The sequence below is a fragment of the Saccopteryx leptura genome, chromosome 5 (genome assembly GCF_036850995.1).
Source record: "Saccopteryx leptura isolate mSacLep1 chromosome 5, mSacLep1_pri_phased_curated, whole genome shotgun sequence".
NCBI classification, from domain to species: Eukaryota; Metazoa; Chordata; class Mammalia; order Chiroptera; family Emballonuridae; genus Saccopteryx; species Saccopteryx leptura.
Genome location: NC_089507.1, coordinates 78648851 through 78668691, shown reverse-complemented (window position 1 = coordinate 78668691; position 19841 = coordinate 78648851).

Below are 19841 nucleotides of genomic sequence, written 5' to 3'. Positions count from 1 at the left end.
TTGTTGCAAGAGGTAAAATTTCCCTCTTTTTCATGGCCCCATAGTATTCCATTATATATATATGTACCAGAGCTTTTTAATCCACTCGTCCACTGATGTACACTTGGGCTATTTCCAGATCTTTGCTATTGTGAACAATGCTGCCATAAACATAAGGGTGCATTTCTTTTTTTCAGTAGGTGATATGGTGTTCTTGGGATATATTCCTAAAAAGTGGAATGGCTGGGTCAAAAAGCAAATCCATTTTTAATTTAATGAGGAATCTCCATACTGTTTTCCACAGTGGTTGCAACAGTCTGCATTCCCACCAGCAGTGCAGGAGGGTTCCCCTTTCTCCACATCCTAGCCAGCACCTATCATGTGTTGTTTTGTTAATGAGCACTATTCTGACTGGTATGAGGTGGTATCTCATTGTGGTTTTATTTTGCATTTCTCTAATAATTAGTGATGTGAACAATTTTTCATCTGTCTATTGGCCATATGTATGTCCTCTTTGGAGAAGTGTCTATTTATTTCTTTTGCCCATTTTTTGATCAGATTGTCTTCTCGAAGTTGAGTTTTACAAGTTCTTTATAAATTTGGGTTATTAACCCCTTATCACACGTATTGTCGAATATGTTATCCCATTGTGTGGTTTGTCTTTTTATTCTGTTTATATTGTCTTTAGCTGTACAAAAGCTTTTTAGTTTATTCTGTCTTTTATTTCACTTGCCTGTGGAGATAAATCAGCAAATATATTGCTGCAAGAGATGTCAGAGAGCTTATTGCCTATGTTTTCTTCTAAGATGCTATGGTTTCATGACTTACATTTAAGTCTTTTATCCATTTTGAATTTATTTTTATGAATGATGTAAGTTGGTGATCTAGTTTTATTTTTTTGCAGGTAGCTGTCCAATTTTCCCAAAACCATTTGTTAAGAAGACTGTCTTTACTCCATTGTATGCTCTTACCTCCTTTGTCAAATATCAATTGTCTATAAATTGTTATTTCTGGGTTCTCTATTCTGTTCCATTATATATGCCTGTTCTTATGCCAGTACCAAGCTGTTTTGAGTACAATGACCTTGTAGTATAACTTGATATCAGGAAGTGTGATACGACCCACTTTATTTTTCTTTTTTAAGATTGCTGAGGCTATTTGTGTTCTTTCTTGGTTCTATATAAATTTTTGGAATATTTGTTCTATATTTTTGAAGTTGTCATTGGTATTTTAATAAGAATTTCATTAAATGTATAAATTGCCTTGGGTAATATAGACATTTTAATGATGTTTATTCTTCCTATCCACAAGCACGGTATATGCTTCCATTTGTTTGTGCCTTCCTTGATTTCTTTATCAATGTTTTATAATTTTCCGAGTATAAGTCTTTAACCTCCTTGCTTAAACTTACTTCTAGGTACTTTATTTTTTGTGTTTCAATTGTAAAAGGGATTGTTTTCTTAATTTGTCTTTCTGACAGTTCATTGTTGGTGTATAAAAATGCCTCTGATTTCTGTGTATTAATTTTATGCCCTGCCACTTTGCTGAATTCATTTATCAGGTCCAGTAGTTTTTTTACTGAGATTTTAGGGTTTTCTATATACAGTATTATATCATCTGCAAATAATGACACTTTTACTTTTTTATTTTTTTAAATATTTTATTTATTGATTTTTAGAGGGGGAGGGAGAGAGAGAGAGAGAGAAAGAGAGAGAGAGAGAGAGAAGGCGGAGGAGCAGGAAGCATCAACTCCCATATGTGCCTTGACCAGGCAAGCCCAAGGTTTTGAACCGGCAACCTCAGTGTTCCAGGTTGACGCTTTATCCCACTGCATCACCACAGGTCAGGCCAGTTTTACTTTTTGTTTTCCAATTTGGATGCCTTTTATTTCCTCTTCTTGTCTTACTATGTTGAATAAGAGTGGTGAAGGGGGGCACCCCTGCCATGTTCCTGATCTTAAAGGGATTACTTTTAATTTTTGCCCATTGAGTATGATGTTGGCAGTGGGTTTGTCCTAGATGGCCATCATCATGTTGAGGTATGTTCCCTGTATCCACACTTTACTGAGTGTTTTGATCATAAATGGGTACTGGATTTTATCAAATGCTTTTTCTGCATCTATTGAAAGTATCATGTGGTTTTTCTTCTTCCTTTTGTTTATGTGATGAATCACATTGTACCCTCCTTGCCTCTCCAGAATGAATCCCACTTGATCATGATGTTTGATTTTTTTCATGGTATTGTTGGATCTGGTTTGCTAATATAAGGTCTACTGGAAAGTTCTGTCCATTTTTGGAATAAAACAAAATACAAATTTTCTTACTGTCAATAAATTTTATTAAATAATATAATTGCCATTATTATTAATGATTTCTTGCCAGCGTGAGGGCAATTTGTATATCCCATTTTTGAAAAATGTTTTATCTTTTGATGCGAAAAGTTGAACCAGTGCTTATTTGATATCTTCTTCATTTTTGAATTTTTTGCCCTTCAAAAAGTTTTGTAAGGACAAAAACAAGTGATAGTCGGTATTATTCCTTCACTAAACACTTTCAATAAATTTCTACATGCTTCCAGTGCATTTCTTCCTTGTTGAAATTTGTAAAAATTACAGTGGCATAAATGAACTTTATCAGTAGCCATGGGTACACTATCGCTTCACACATAAGACTAACATGAATCAACTTTGTTTTAGTTAGTTTGCTATGTCAGTATGTATACATTAAGTGATAAAAATAGAGAGGCACACATGCACCAAATAAACATGTGCTTATGTGTCAAAACTTGTTGTGATAGAAACGGACAGAACTTTCTGGTAGACCTTATATTTTTAAAGGATTTTAGCATCTAAATCCATTAGGGGTATTGGCTTATAATTTTCTTTTTTTGTGTTATCTTTGCCTGGTTTTGGAATCAGAATTATGCTTGCCTCAGAAAAGACCTTGAAAGTCTTCCTTCCTCTTGAATTTTTTGAAATAGCTTGAGAAGAATAGGAGTTAGTTCTTCTTTGAATATTTGGTAGAATTCCCCTGTGAAGCCATCCAGCCCTAGCCTTTTGTTTGTTGGGAGTTTTTTGATAACTGTTTCGATCTCATTTGGTGTAATCGGTCTGTTTAGGTTTTCTGATTCTTCTAGATTGATTTTTGGAAGATTGTATGTTTCAAGGAATTTGTCCATTTCATCTAGGTTGTCTAGTTTTTTGGCATATAGTTCTTCATAGTATTTTCTTACAATATTTTGTATTTCTGTTGTGTCGGTTGTTATTTCTCCACTCTCGTTTCTAATTTTATTTATTTGAGTCTTGTCTCTTTTTTTCTTGATGAGTCTGGATAAGGTTCATTAATCTTGTTTACCCTTTCAAAGAACCAGCTCTTTGTTTTATTGATCCTCTGTATTGTTTCTTTAGCCTCTCTGCCATTTATTTCCGCTCTAATCTTTATTATTTCCTTTCTTCTACTACCTCTGGGCTTTACTTGCTTTTCTTTTTCTAGTTCTTTTAGATGCAGGGTTAAGTTGTTTATTTGAACTTTTTCTAGCTTCTTAAAGTATGCCTGTAGTGCTATGAACTTTCCTCTCAGTACTGCTTTTGCTGTGTTCTATAAATTTTGAGTTGTTATATGCTCATTATCATTTGTTTCTAAACTTTTTTTAATTTCTTCTTTGATCTCCTTGTTAATCCATTTGTTATTTAATAACATGCTATTTATTGATAGTTTCCATGTTTTTGAGAATTTTTCAGTTTTTCTGTTGTGGTTGATTTCTAGTTTTATGCCATTGTCATCAAAGAAAGTGCTTAATATGATTTCAATCTTCTTAAATTTGTTGAGGCCCCTTTTGTGCCCTAACATGTGGTCTATCCTAGAGAATGTACCATGAGCACTTGAAAAGAATGTATATTTTGGTGCTTTTAAGGTGAAAGGTTCTGTAAATATCTATTATATCCAGTAGATCTAGTGCATCCTTTAAGACTACTGTTTCTTTGTTAATTTTCTTTCTTGAGGATCTATCTAGTAATGTTAGTGGGGTATTAAAATCCCCTACTATTATAGTATTGCTGTTGATCTCACCCTTTGATATCCATCAAAGACTGCTTTATATATTTAGGTGCACCTATATTAGGTGTGTAGATATTTATAATGGTTATATCTTCCTGTTGGTTTGCTCTTTTTATTATGTAGTGACCTTCTTTATCTCTTACTATAGCCTTTGTTTTAAAGTCAATTTTGTCTAATATAAGTATTGCTACCCCAGCTTTTTTTTCATTTCCATTTGCATGAAATATTTTTTTCCATCCTTTTACCTTCAGTCTATGTGTACTTTTGTTTTGAGGTGTGTCTCTTGTAGACAGCATATGTATGGGTCCTGTTTTCTTATTCATGCAGCTACCCTTTGTCTTTTGGTTGGATCATTTAATCCATTTACATTTAAGGCCATTATTGATATGTAGTTGTTTATTGCATTTTATTCTTTAAAGCTTTATTCTTCTTTTACTATAATATATTCTTTTCCCTTTTTGTTCTGTTTACAACAGGCTCCTTAACATTTCTTGCAGCATTGGTTTGGCTGTAATGAATTCCTTAACATTTTTTTTTTGTATGTCTCGGAAGCTTTTTATTTCTCTTCAATTTTAAACAATAGCCTTGCTGGATAAAGAAGTCTTGGCTGTAGGCTCTTGTTCTGCATTTGAATGTTACTTGCCATCCCCTTCTGGACTCAAGTGTTTCTGTTGAGAATTCAAATGTCATCTTTATGGGGGCTCCTTTGTAGGTGATAACCTTTTTTTCTCTAGCAGCTTTTAATATTTTCTCTTTATCTCTTAGCTTTGGTATTTTAATTACGATGTGTCTTGGTGTAGATTTCTTTGGGTTTCTCTTTAATGGAGTTCTCTGTGCTTCTTGAACTTGTGTGACTTTTTCCTGCATCCATTTAGAGAAGTTTTTAGCTATGATTTCATTGAACAAGTTCTCTATCTCTTATTCTTTCTCTTCTTCTTCAGGAACCCCTATCGGGCAGATATTATTTCTCTTCATGTTGTCACAGAGCTCTCTTAGAGTTTCCTCAGATTTTTTTCAGCCTCTTTTCTTTTTGCTGCTCCACTTCTGTGTTTTTGTATATCTTATCTTCTAGATCGCTGATTCAATCATCTGCTTCATCCAGCCTGCTATTAATTGCTTCTAGTGTAGTCTTCATTTCTGATATTCTATTTGTCATTTCCGACTGGTTCTTCTTTATTATTTCTTTTTTATTCTTCTTATTTATTATTTCAATGTCATTTTTGATACTTGTTATCTCTTTATTTATGTGTTCATTGTGTCTATCCATTGTTGTTTTAAGATCTTTCAGCATTCTAATAATCCTTATTTTAAACTCTGTATCCAGTAGTTTGGTAATTTCTATTTCACTCAGTTCATTTTCTAGAGGTTTCTCCTGATGATTTATTTGGATTGCACTCCTCTGTCTTCCCATTATGTCTGTGTGTTTGGCTGTGTTGTTTGTAGAGCTGATTGAGTCTAGAGTTGGTGTTGTCTGCCTCCAATTTTCAGCTGTGTTATTTCTAGGTCTTATTGGGTTGGCATCAGTTGTTGTTTGTAATCCACTGTTGGATTTGGCTTTTTTAGGAGAGCTGCTTTGAAGTCTTGATTTGTTTGTTTTTTCTTAGTTTTCTCAACTGGATGGTAGTCTTGTTTATTGATCTCAGCAGGGGGCTTATTTGAAACTGTATCCAGCAATGCAGTGGGTGTAACCTGAGTCTCTGAAGGCCTGATCTTCCAGCTACTCTCTGGGGGCGGGGTGCTTTCTCAGCTTCTGTAGAGGGAGGTGTATCTCAGATCTCCATGGAGACCTGAGTTACTGCCCCTCTTCCTCATTTCCTGTTTTCAGCTGTGTCTTTTTGTGCTGATTGGAGCTGGAGAGATTTCTGGAGATGGGTCACCCAGAACCACTTTAGGCTTGTGCTGTGTGGAAGAATCAATCTGTCCCCTAGCTATGGACGCCTCCACACTGGATGAGTCAGCTCAAGTCATTCCATGCATTCCTCTGCCCATCACTGTTTGTCTCTCTCTTCTCACTTTTCATTTGGAAGACAAGCCAGCCCTCTTAGATCCCCAGGCAAGTGGCTGTGAGTGATATTTTCTGCTTTTCTCCTTGGAATAAGAGCCCTTCTGGGCTCTCAGCCTCATCCCCCCATGTTCCTGGAAGCAGGGGAGCCCCACCATGCCTTGGTGCTCCCTACCAGGCTCAGTGTGGCTGCTTCTTTGCTCCTTGGTTTTTGAGAGCTGTTCTTGTAGTCCAGAGTTGGTTTTTCATGCTGATTTTTCTTAAATTAATTTGTAATCCAGTTTGGTAGTGTGAGCTGGGAGTCTGTGTATCTGATTACTCCACTGCCATCTTGGTATCCAAGAGCACTTTAATTTTTAAAAAAATATTTTTTGTATTTGACATGCAATAAGATTATTAATGTTATTTTAAATGAATTAATATATAATTAATGTAAAGCTTGTCAAATTTTATTTTATATATGTTAAATATTGATAGATACTGTTAAATATTGATAGATACATTAAAACAACTTTGGTGTCCTGAATATTTTCAAAAAATTAAAATGTCCTCAGAAAATCAAAAGCTTCAAAACTACTTGCTTATATACATAATATTTAATACAATGCTGAATAAACCCTCATCACTTTTTATTAATTAATAAATTGATCAATTTTAATACCAACAATTTAACCTTCTCTGATGTTGAATTCCAAATAATGACTTAGTTATATGGTTGAGTATTTCTAAATTATTTTTTTCAATTTTTAAAGATAAAATACTATTTTGAAAACTTTTTCTATATTTTAGCTTCCAATTCTAATATATGCAGTTTTAACCAATAATTTCTACCTCTCCAAATTTACTTATGAGTATAATTAAGAAAATACATTAAAGTATTTCCATGGAGAAGTACCCAATGCTGTTTTCAGGGAAAAATATAAAAATAAATGAATATTGATATATAGTTAATTTGTTTAAAAAAGTATGATGCATCCATATAAAAGTTTATTCAGAATCACCTAAATAATAATTATAAGTGTATTGAAACCAATATGTATTTATGACAATCTGAAAAGTGGGCAAGATAATATGAAATCAGGATAACATAGTAAATGTACAATTTTCTTTTTCTTTCACCTCCCACTTCAAGGTTTAGCAATTATAGATAAATGGTAAAAAGATAAATTTTAAAGAGATATAACTGAACTCAGAAAGAAGAGAAATATTTCCATGTACAAAACGTAAATGTCAAATAGCAAAAACAGCTGGAAGTCATGGGTTTACTGGGGCCTAGTTCATACTGAGGTACAAGAAATAAAGGTTCCCTATGCTGGATAAGGTGACCTAAGTCAGGCTTAGTATTTGAGACCAGGATTGGATTTAAAAGAGGTTCTGCTACTTATAAAAGAAGTCTAGGAAAAAAAAAAAAAGAAAAACACCTTTCAACAGCTGCCTGGGATTTCAGCTTCAATGAACCTGAATCTCTGAGGAGACAGGAGGACACAAATAATAGAGTTGAGAGAGTTCAAGCCTGTCCTTTTGCTACAGACTGGATTCTTTGATATCATCTCTGAGTAGAAATACAAAAACTGATTCTTGACTGACAGTCCTGGAAGTGGAAATGGAGGTAACTGCTGGACTAAGAAACAGGACTGAATCCGAAAGAACAAGGCAGGCAGACGAGACTAGAGAGGGAAGGAGGCAGACAGAGATAGAAAAAGAGATCAAAGGAAATGGCAGAGCACACTTCCCATCAGAATGAGTCACTTAGTGAAAATACACAAATAATAAATAAAATTTAATGCTCGGGTCAATGATAGTATTGAAAGATAAATTAATAGAAGATGAATAAAAGTTAATTAAAAATCAGAAGTAGAAAATTATAAACATATAAAAACTATAAAACATATAAGTTTAAGTGTTAAAAAAACAGTATAAGTATTAAACATATAAGTGTTAAAAAAAAGTAATTTCATAAACTTAATTTGGGAATGTTACCATATAAAATAATCTGGTTTATTGTTTAATAAATGGGCATAGTCTCTATCTTCTATAACTGCACATATATACCATATAAAAGGATTATCTATTGTATTATTTGTTAACCACAAAGGCAACAATAATACAATACTGGCTAAATTATCCCAGAAGAACAGTTAAATAAATGGTGCCATATTAATATAATGGAACAATATTGAATTAAATTAAAAGTAGTAGGTATTGCCTGACCAGGCAGTGGCACAATAGATAGAGCGTTGGACTGGGACACGGAGGACCCGGGTTCGAGACCCCAAGGTCGCCAGCTTGAGTGCGGGCTCATTGGGTTTGAGCAAAAGCTCACCAGCTTGAGCCCAAGGTTGCTGGCTCGAGCAAGGGGTCACTCGGTCTGCTGTAGCCCCCTGGTCAAGGCACATATGAGAAATCAATCAATGGACACTTAAGGAACCACAACGAAGAATTGATGTTTCTCATTTCTCTCCCTTCCTGTCTGTCTGTCCCTCTCTCTGACTCTCTCTGTCTCTGCCAAAAAAAAGAAGTAGTAGGCATTATATTTACCAAAAGGAATAAAATCCAATAACAGAAAAATAAAAACAAGTTGCATAATGAAATCTACCATATGAAAGCACTTGTGTAAAACTTTAAAATACACAAAATAATACTACAAATTGTTTATACATACATATATATATATATACTACATATTATATATATATATAAATGTTACATAGTGAACATGGACCAGAAAGTTAGACAACATCTTTGGAACTGTGAGTAACACTGGGAAGAATGAAGGGACAAGAAGTCAAAAAGGGTACAAATGAAAGCTTCAATTCTGTATGCTTTGTTTCAAAAAATCTGAATACAATAGAGAAAAATGCTGTATTTTCTCACACACATGTTTCTGTATATGTAAAATATTTCACCATAAAATTTTAACCATGTTTAATATAATTCTATTTAAGGCTAGTTTGATAGATAAATAGTTTTTAACTGTATTTGCTATAATTTCTATAAAAAATCTATTAATTGACTAATAAAATAGGAGAACATATAAATATAATTATTTAAGTGTATTATGCTGTATTTAATATTTATACTGAAGTTGTAGAACCTGAAATATTTAGTCTAATAATAAAGATAAATAATCTTTCAATTTATTTCAATTATTAAATCTTAGATAAAAATACAGAAATACCATTTTACCAATTTTTCCCAACTAATCAATATTTGTCAAGGTTGCCTGACCTGCGGTGACTCAGTAGGTAAAGTGTTGACTTGGGATGCTAAGGTCTCTGGTTTGAAATCTGAGGCTTGCCTTGTCAAGGCACATATGGAAGTTGATGCTCCTTGCTCTTCCCCCCTTCTCTCTCTTCCTCTCTTTTTCTTCCTCTCTCCTCTCTAAAAAACAAAAATTTAAAAAATTTAAAAAAGAGTATTTTAAGGTCATAAAAGATATTTAGGCCTGACCAGGCAGTGATGCAGTGGATACAGCATTGGACTGGGACGCAAAGGACCCAGGTTCGAAACCCGAGGTTTCCAGGTTAAGCACTGGCTCATGTGGTTTGAGCAAGGCTCATCAGCTTAAGCCAAGGATGCTGGCTTCAGCAAGCAGTTACTCAGTCTGCTGTAGCCCCCGGTCAAGGCACGTATGAGAAAGCAATCAACGAACAACTAAGGTGCTACAATGAAGAATTGATTCTTCTCATCTCTTTCTCTTCCTCTGTCTGTACCTATATGTCCCCTTCTCTGTCTCTCTCTGTTTCTGTCACACACAAAGAAAAGATATTTAAAAAAATGATAGATAAACTCTTAGCAAATATTTTTATATACTCATAATTGAAAAGATAAATCATCTTTAAACCTAAAGGTTCAAAACTGCATTCTTTAAAATAATCTTTTCCACAGTGTATGGTGGGTATAGCATAAAGCTTATTGTGTTATAAATACATTTTTAATTTTAGATAAATTTGCTTTATATCACACTTTACTAAATTATTAAATGTTTACTTAAAAGAAATAACTTTACTCATAAATTGTAAACATTAACTAATGGTTAAATTATCACTTGAAAAATTGCTTTGGGCCTAGTAATATAAACAAAAGTGTGATTTCTTAAATTTATGATGTATACATGCTATTTGTGAAGAATTTTATGTGTGTTTGAAAAAATTTTAATTTTCTACAGTATTTTGTAAAATTTTTAATTTTATCTTTGATTTTGAAAAAATTTTCTTAATCCTTTTCTTAAGTTTTTCTTTTTAGTTTCTTTTTTTCTTTAATTTTATAAAAATTTTACAGTAAGGACTCCATTTTTTTACATTCAGCAGATACTCATAGAAATTCTCTTGTGTGGTTTTAAAGGCCTAACTAAAACAAAAGAAAATTTCATGATTAAAATGATTTCTAACATCTGATTACATCTTATACAAATCCAAAAGTTTGCTTTGATAAAAGTGATAGAAAGTATGCATAAGTAGGTTATGTTATTTAATAGGTCCACACTAATATGCGGTAAAACAACAAGCTGAACTAGAAAAAAATAGTATCATTCAGCATCGAAGTTAATTCATCAGTGTTTTTTAGATTTGTTAAGATACTCTTTCTAGAAAGAAAGAAAGAAAGAAAGAAAGAAAGAAAGAAAGAAAGAAAGAAAGAAAGAAAGAAAGAAAGAAAGAAAGAAAGAAAGAAAGAAAGAAAGAAAGAAAGAAAGAAAGAAAGAAAGGAGGGAAGGAGGGAGGGAAGGAGAGAGAAGAGAGAGAAAGAAAGAGAAAGAGAGAGAAAGAGCCTGACCAAGCGCGGGCACAGTGGATAGAGTGTTGGACTTGGATGCAGAGGACCCAAGTTCGAAACCCAAGGTTGCCAGTTTGAGCGGGGCTCATCTGGTTTGAGCAAGGCTCACCAGCTTGAGCCCAAGGTCACTGGCTTGAACAAGGGGTCACTCAGTCTGCTATAGCCCCCCGGGTCAAGGCACATATGAGAAAGCAATCAATGAACAACTAAGGTGCTGTAATGAAGAATTGATGTTTCTCATCTCTCTCCCTTTCTTTCTGTCTGTCCCTTTATCTGTCTCTCTGTTTCTGTCACCAGAAGGGAGGAAGGGAGGGAGGGAGAGAGGGAGGAAGGGAGGGAGGAAGCCCTCCTCTAGCAAGGACAGAGCCTTAAGTGGGGCAGTGTCCTGATACTGAGGCAATATTCAAAGAGGGCTAGAGCTGTAAGCTGGTAGCAATCTATAATAAATAGCTAGACAATGGCTACAGTAACCCAGAAAACAGCATGGAATTGGGGCACCATATTTCATTTCATAAATCCAATCCAGTGTTATTTATGACAGGTATCCAGAAAGCAAGGTCTGGATGAAGTATGCATAAGTAGGTTATGTTATTTAATAGGTCCACACTAATATGTGGTAAAACAACGTGCTAAAATAGAAAAAAATAGTATCATTCAGCATCAAAGTTAATTCATCAGTGTTGTTCAGATTTGTTAAGATACTTTTTCTGTGAAGAAAGAAAGAAGAAAGAAAGAAAGAAAGAAAGAAAGAAAGAAAGAAAGAAAGAAAGAAAGAAAGAAAGAAAGAAAGAAAGAAAGAAAGAAAGAAAGAAAGGGGAGGGAGGGAGGAAGGGGTGAAGTGATTAATTTCTAATATTCATGTGACTACTACTATATGTATAGGAGATGTTTGGGAAAAAGTACATACTCTTCACACAGTATTTTTAAAAAGTTCAGAATCAATACAGACTAGTAGCTAATGAGAAAGATGAGAGCTAAATTATAAAATATAAAGGAGATGTTTGCTGCAACTTAAAATTAAATTTATTTTTAAAATTTGCGGCTGCCAAGGTAAGAAGCAAACTGAAATAATATGGCTTTCTGTCATCCAAAAGGAAAAGAATTAGCTTTCAAGAAAAAATAAGGCCCTGGCCGGTTGGCTCAGTGGTAGAGCGTCGGCCTGGCGTGCAGAACTCCCGGGTTCGATTCCCGGGCAGGGCACACAGGAGAAGCGCCCATTTGCTTCTCCACCCCCCCTTCTTCCTCTCTGTCTCTCTCTTCCCCTCCCGCAGCCAAGGCTCCATTGGAGCAAAGATGGCCCGGGCGCTGGGGATGGCTCCTTGGCCTCTGCCCCAGGCGCTAGAGTGGCTCTGGTCACGGCAGAGCGACGCCCCGGAGGGGCAGAGCATCACCCCCTGGTGGGCAGAGCGTGGCCCCTGGTGGGCGTGCCGAGTGGATTCCGGTCGGGCGCATGCGGGAGTCTGTCTGACTGTCTCTCCCCGTTTCCAGCTTCAGAAAAATACAAAAAAAAAAAAAAAAAGAAAAAAAAAAGAAAAATAAACATGCTATAGTTTTTAAACTTTGAAACAATTTATCACATGTAAAAAATATTTAATAACAATATCTTTAATATCTGCAGACAATGCAGAAAGTGTCATCATTCAGCTATTACATATATTAGTAAAATTGGAGAGTTGATGAGAAAATCAATGGCAACAAATTATTGCTAAGAAGTAAGCCCAAGTGCACTGCTTTCTAGCACCCTAACTTGAACTTACCTAGAGAAATAAATGGTTACTATGTCTTGTAGATCAATGTTGATGAGAATCATTTGCCTCCACCATATTTTGCCTGGAGCGAAATAATACTCATTTCAAGGTTGAGCTTTTGAACAACTATCTGACACACACATGTTTATGTTGATGACTGAAAAGTTACCAGATGGTCTGGCAACAAGGTCACAATCTGCTGAGGAAATTAAGGAGTGAATTATATTCTTGCCCACTTAAGATCATCCTCTCTCCACATTGGAAGTGAACAGTGGGGGACTGATAAATAGAATCAGTTTTGGCAGAGTTTTTAATCTCTATCAATTAAAGAAATTTCCCTGTTTTATTTTCAAAGTCATCTCAGCTAGACTGGTGCTGGCTTCCCAGAAGTCTAACTTGAGAAGAATGTTGAGGTAGTTTCAGTATTCTGTGGTACAAACTGTTATGACTTATTAGCAAAATCTGCCATGGACCAGGGAGCTACATGCTTGGATTTAGACCCGTGGAAATCTGCACCATACGGTTTGGGGAGGCTCTGGCTGAGATCATTTTTGGAAGAGGTGGAATCTCAGTTGATTTCTCTGGAACATATGATTGTGAGTAGCATACTTTGTTTTTGAGCTCATGAGCTGCAGAATGTACCCCTAAGGGACTCTTGATGGAATTATTTACTGTAGCTCATGTAAGGTTAGACTATGCCAAATGCAAATTTTGCTTTAGCCTTGCTGCCACAAAGTTGAGAGTCTCTGGAAGTCACAACCAACTTGTCTGGCTGCCTAAGGAATGTTCTGGTTTCTGATAGTGCAACAATGCCATTGGAAAGAAGAAATTTTTTGCCTTTTATATTCTTAATCGCAGGAGGGTAAAGAATGTGGCTTTTGCCAGATTTCCTGGAAGTGTTAAATGAAGATATGCAGGTATATGTGCATATGTAGTAGGAGAGTTAATGATATTCCCATTTTATTCCATTTATTATAAAGTAATTTATCTTCTGAGTGAGGACTTTTCTAAATACTTCTCCATTTAAACTAATAACTCCCCAGCACTACATTCTGGCTTTTGTATTCAGCTTCCTTATTTAATTTTTCCAAATAACCCTAATCATCATGTTTAATACACTGTATAATTTTCACATAAATCTTATCCATTTTTCCCCCCATGAGAATGTATACTCCATAAAGTCAGGGATTTCTTCCCATTTTATTCACTTCTATATCCTGGGTAGTACAACAATAGTCTTACACATAGCAGGAGTAATTGAATAAATATCTGCTGACTAAATTAATGCATAAACCCACGAATAGATGGTGCCTTCCCATTCTGAGTCTATAATTTTACTGATTTGAATTGACTTACAGAATAAATAAGATTTGAATTCATGCAGAAATCACAAAGTTTGCCCAGGAATAGTTTCTATCAATGTTAAATGTGAGGAGGTAAATAATAGGTACAAACTGTAGTATAAAATTGTTGTGTTGCTCTTAACTGCTTTTTTAAAGATGAAATAAAGTATTTGAGGAGGTCATTCATTCTACAGACTACTGCAAGTACATCTCCCTGAAGTTCAATCCTGACGAATATTGCTGCACTCCTCAACACTCTTCAAAGATGATCAAAAGCACACTTCTAGCCTGGAATTCATTGCTTTCTTTCTCCCTGATGGTTGCTTCTAGCCAAATGTTATAACCTCAGTTCTACTGCTATTACACTTTACCTTCCAATACAATATTCTACTGATACCGTTTCCTCTGCATTTCAGTGCAAATGAACTATGCTAACAGCAGAGTCCCTAACGACCAAATACTATCAAAGTTTGAACTGTAAATTGTCGGATTATTGAGTTTATTCACACATACCCTTTCATGTTCTGGAAGAATTTCAAATGGAGTCTGTTTGAGGACCAAAATTAGAGAAAATTGTTATATTACCCATTTTGAGTTAAGCTGAACTGATTCCACAGTTACTGGTATTGTATGGTACAACTGTAATACTTAACATAGCCTATATGAGAGGAAAAATGCATAAGGTTCCTAGGTCAGACTACTTACTGAAATAAAAGATATGATGAGCAATTCATTTATTCCAAAAATGTTTAACAACAAATGAAAAATATATTTGTCGATCTGTTTATTGTTTGTTTCCCAATTCTTGTATGATAAACTACAGACTCTATGATGGGGGAGGACCATGATCTGTTTAATTGACTATTAGATTCCCAGCACCAAGTACAGCACCTCGAGTGTTTACAAATAATGATGAACCCAGGATAAAGGCAGAGACTTTAGTTCATAAGGCAATTACTAATCATTTACCATGTATTAAAGAATGCTTGGAAGCAAGGATTCTAGTAAAGAGGTTATAATGTCTTCACCAGATTATTAAAATTCTTAGGGGAGTCAAAGACAGACTCTTGCATGTGCCCAACTGTGATCTACCTGACAAGCCCACTACAGAGCAAAGCCCTGCTCAGCTGGGGCTTGCTCCATTGCTTAGCAGTTGAGCTCTTCTTAGCACCTAAGGCAGAGGCCATGGAGTCATCCTCAGTGCCTGGGGCCAACTTGCTCCAATTGAGCCATGTTTGCAGGAGAGGAGGGGGAGACAGAGAGAGAAGAGTGAGAGAAGAAGGGGTGGAGAAGCAGATGGGTGCTTCTCCTGTGTGCCCAGACCAGGAATCAAACCTGGGACATCCACAAACCGGGCCAACACTCTATCACTGAGCCAACTGGCCATGGCTGGAAATAAACTTTATATACTGAAGGTCATGGCTTTTAATGTCAAAATATTCGCCTATGGAATCATAGAGGACCTATAAAGGCAACAGATACCTGAATTTGTTCTTAGAGGCTGCCATTGTGGTTCCTCTTCTCTCCTATCTCCTCTCTCTCTTCTCTTGTTTTCTTTTTTCTTTTTTAATTTCCATTTCTCCAGCAAGAAAAAGAGGATAAAGGAAAGAGGTCAAACATATTGGAGTCAGTGAGGCTTTCGAGTCAGGCTAAGTTCTAATTGCAAAATCTGCTCTGGTCCTGAGATAGTTCTAGACATGTTTAGTATGAGGTAGAATTAGGAATGCCCCAATTTACACTCAATTCTTATTGACACTAAAGGTAAACTATGAAAATGTACCTTTATAGTCATCAGATAAAACTAAAATGAAAATCAAGCTGCCCTTAAAAGTAGAAGAAAAAAAGTGAGAGAAAAAAGGTCAGCAAAGACTACACATAGTACTAAAATCAGCTAGCAAATTGACATCTGAGGAAATAATGATAATAACAATTATAATTTTGTTTTTCCACGTGTTAGGCACTATTCTAAACACTTCATATATGTAAATTAATTCTATAACATTCTTGTAAGGTAGATATATTATATTCATTTAGCTAAAAAACAAAATGAGACTAATCAAAGTTAAATGATTTATACAACTAGTACATGTTATCACCTGGAGTTGAAGCCAGGCAATACACATGCTACAAAATGTGTGTTTTAACCACGGTATACCACACAGTCTCACAAACTGGCAAATTTTTGTAAAAATAGAAGATTGACGTCCCTGCAGAAATCCATGTCTACATTCCTATAATTATCTTTCTATTATTATATCTATAAATAAACTGATAGCTTGATTGATGTAGTATTTGTTAAAGTGTGGCCCGAAAGCTACCTACCTTAGAGTCATCTGAAGATAGCAGGTCCTTGCACCCTATCCCACATCTAGAAAATTAGAATATCTATATATTTTAAGTTAATCCCCTTTATTTATATAAGGGATCAAAACATAAAATCTAAATGAACACACAGAGAGGCTTCAAAGTAATGATCTCACATTCAGCGTTGATAAACAGGTATTCATATCATTTTTATTAAATTACATTTAAGAGTAAAAATATCTATATGTAAAAACAAATTTATGGATAACTCTTGTGCAGACTGAAGTTTGAGAGCTTCTGTTGGGTCAGTGTAGAGAAGTTTCTCTTCCAGAAAAAGCATTTTCACTTGCCCTTCTGAGAAATTTAAGAAAAACTATTTCACTTTCTTTCTGTTAAGAAAGTTACCAAATTCATTTGGCAAATACACACATTTACGTAAGAAATTTCATTCTGAAAACATTTTTTCCCTAAAATAGATAGCCTTGGATAATTCTATGATAGTTCATTTATTTATTCATTCAAAAAAAATCTTAATAAAATATCACTATATTCCAAACACTGTTAAAAGCTGTGGGCCAGGTAAGTCTTTGAGATAAATTTTAAGGCATATTTATATATGAGTCATGTATATAAATATTGGTTAAAAAACATGAAAATCATAATGTCTAAAAGACTGTGGAAGTTACATATACATTATTGTACAGGCATTAATTTATACCATAAAAATACCATATTTTCTGAAGTTATTATATTTCTTATGTGATTTTATTTTATTTCCACAGTGCTCTTTTTCTCATGATATCTTACAAGTAATATTTTCAGAAGCCACTTCAATCATCTTTGAAGTTAGACTTTATCTCAAGTGAAATACAGCTGTTACTTCACAGATGCATCATAGCACAGGACACGAAACCATGGAGACCTTCATTTCAAGTAAACACATAATACATTCATTGATATGAGTGATGTGCTACACGGAGCATCCTTTTATGGCAACATTTGTCTCAGTGCTGCCAAATGCAAAGGAAAAAAAGAAAGAGCAATGATCTTCAAAAGCCTCTAGCAAGTAGATTTGGAAATTCTATCGTCAGTGCATTTAAAGTCTTAACTAGACTTGGCATTAAAAATGTCTAAGCATTATCTCTAGAAAGAATTAAAATGTCCACAAAAAATGTAGCTATGCATCTAAATAACTAAAGGGAGAAAAAGGGAAAAAGATAACATACATGTAAAAAGAGTCTTAACTTTATCACTACTTAATTATAAATTTTTACGACATCAGTTAGTAAACGTGTCCCTTCTCAAACTTACCATAAATTGAGACTATTTCTATGAATTGTTTGTTAAATGTTTGGACTATGACATTATTTTTTTCATATAATGGATATCCTTTCTATAGTCTCTGGCATTGGATTCTTCCCACTTTCATGTGTTGGTAAAAGCCTGAATTTTATATGTACAATATAGATTTTTAACTTTTCATTTATTTACATATTGACTGCAAACACAGTTGCTCACAACATTTGATATTTTCTAAAATTTGTTCACAATATCCTTGAAATCTTTTTGTGGGTGGAGCTATATAGAGCAAAAACCAGTTGTAGGTGTTTAAGGATTTTTTTTGTGTGTGTGACAGAGACAGAGAAAGTCAAAGAGAGAGACAGATAGGTACAGACAGGAAGGGAGAGAGATGAGAAACGTCAATTCTTCACTGCGGCACCTTAATTGTTCATTGATTGCTTTCTCATATATGCTTTGACCAGGGAGCTCCAGCAGAGTGACCCCTTGCTCAAGCCAGCAAGCTTGGGTCCAAGCTAGTGAGCTTGGCTCAAACCAAATGAGCCTGCTCTCAAGCTGGCAACCTTGGGGTCTCGAACCTGGGTCCTCTTCATCCCAGTCCGATGCTCTATCAACTGTGCCACTGCCTGGTCAGGCTAAGTATCTTTTTTAAAAATATATTTTGGGATCTGGCCTGTTTGCTCAGTGGTAGAGTGTCGGCCCAGTGTGTGGAAGTCCCGGGTTTGATTCCTGGTCAGAGCACACATTATAAGCGCCCATCTGCTTCTCCACCCCTCCCCCTCACTTTCCTGTCTGTCTCTCTATACCCCTCCTGCAGCCAAGGCTCCATTAGAGCAAAATTGGCCTGGACACTGAGGATGGCTCCATGACCTTCCCTTCAGGCGCTAGAATGGTTCTGTCTGCAAAGGAGCAATGGCCCTGATGGGCAGAGCATTGGCCCCTGGTGAGTATGCTGGGTGGATCCTGGTCTGGCACATGTGGGAGTCTGTCTGACTGCCTCCCCACTTCTAACTTTGGAAAAAAAAATGTATTTTAAAACTATTCTTTTATTTAAAACAATAAATGCATGTATACATATTTATATGTAATCATTTATCACTTAAATCTTCCAAAAAGTTCTGAGGCAATTAAAAAATGTAAAAGGTATCATTTTCACTGATGTTTGAATTTGAAAGAACTCATTTTAAATGAGTAAACAGAGGTTATTCATCAAAAATTTAGAATATTGCATTCTTTTAAATATATATATACTGTATATGATATTCTAATTGTTTTCTCATGCTGATGTATTATCATTTGATCATCACAGTAATTAATTGTTAGATTCTTCCTGTATTCATTTTATGTAATAAAAAACCAAGGCCAAACACAAAGTTTACACAGCTAATAAACTCCTTCATATGTAAACATAAGACTTTGTTTCCCAAGTGGTTAAATCTAGAGGGAAGATAACAAGAAATGTATAACACACAAATTATTGAAAAAAATTACTTTTTTATAATATGGTTTTATAAGTTATTATAATAAATATCAAATTACCAAATTTACCATTTGACATTTTATAGAAGAGTAATATTATACAGATTATAGATTTGTATAATATCTAGAAAATATAATAGAGAGATATTCACTCTGTCTTTTGTCCCTATAAGTTATCTAGAACTCTGGAATGAGGAAAGTATACTGTCCTATCAAGAGCAGAATGAAAAGAGAAAGCAATATTCTCTACAGAGCTCCTTTCTCACAATATGAATTAAAACCCCTAAGACTAGAGAAGGCATCACATTGAAAACAACATACTAATTTTAAGATAGATAATTAAAAAGGAATGTCATTTTCTAAGTAACTCCTATGCAAAGTGAGTCATTAATCAAATAGGCACCTGAAAATCTCAAGCCTATTTGCAAATAATGAAACCTTAAAAGTCATCTATCCATGTATTGCTATTGTTCTCTTCATAGATGATATACATTAATAAACCTCTTTCACAATAAAAATTTCATCTATTTATATGTTATAAACATTCCATAGTAGATTAAAATTATCATAGCTATTAAGCCCTTCAAAAACATTATGCAAATTCTCTTTCAACTATACAAGTATTTCACACAGCCAGGAGCAATGAAAGATAGGATTGTTTTATTTTAAGGAAACAACAGGACATTATTATTTTGTTTTTACAGATAGATAAAAGTAAGATGTGAATGTCTTTCTATTTTGTAGTCAAGGTTAACAGGATTATAGTCAGCACTCTATAGGGTTCATTATTGCAAACTAAAAACATGAGCGTCAACTACTGCTAATTAATTATCTAAGTGACTCTAACCTTGTAAGAAAC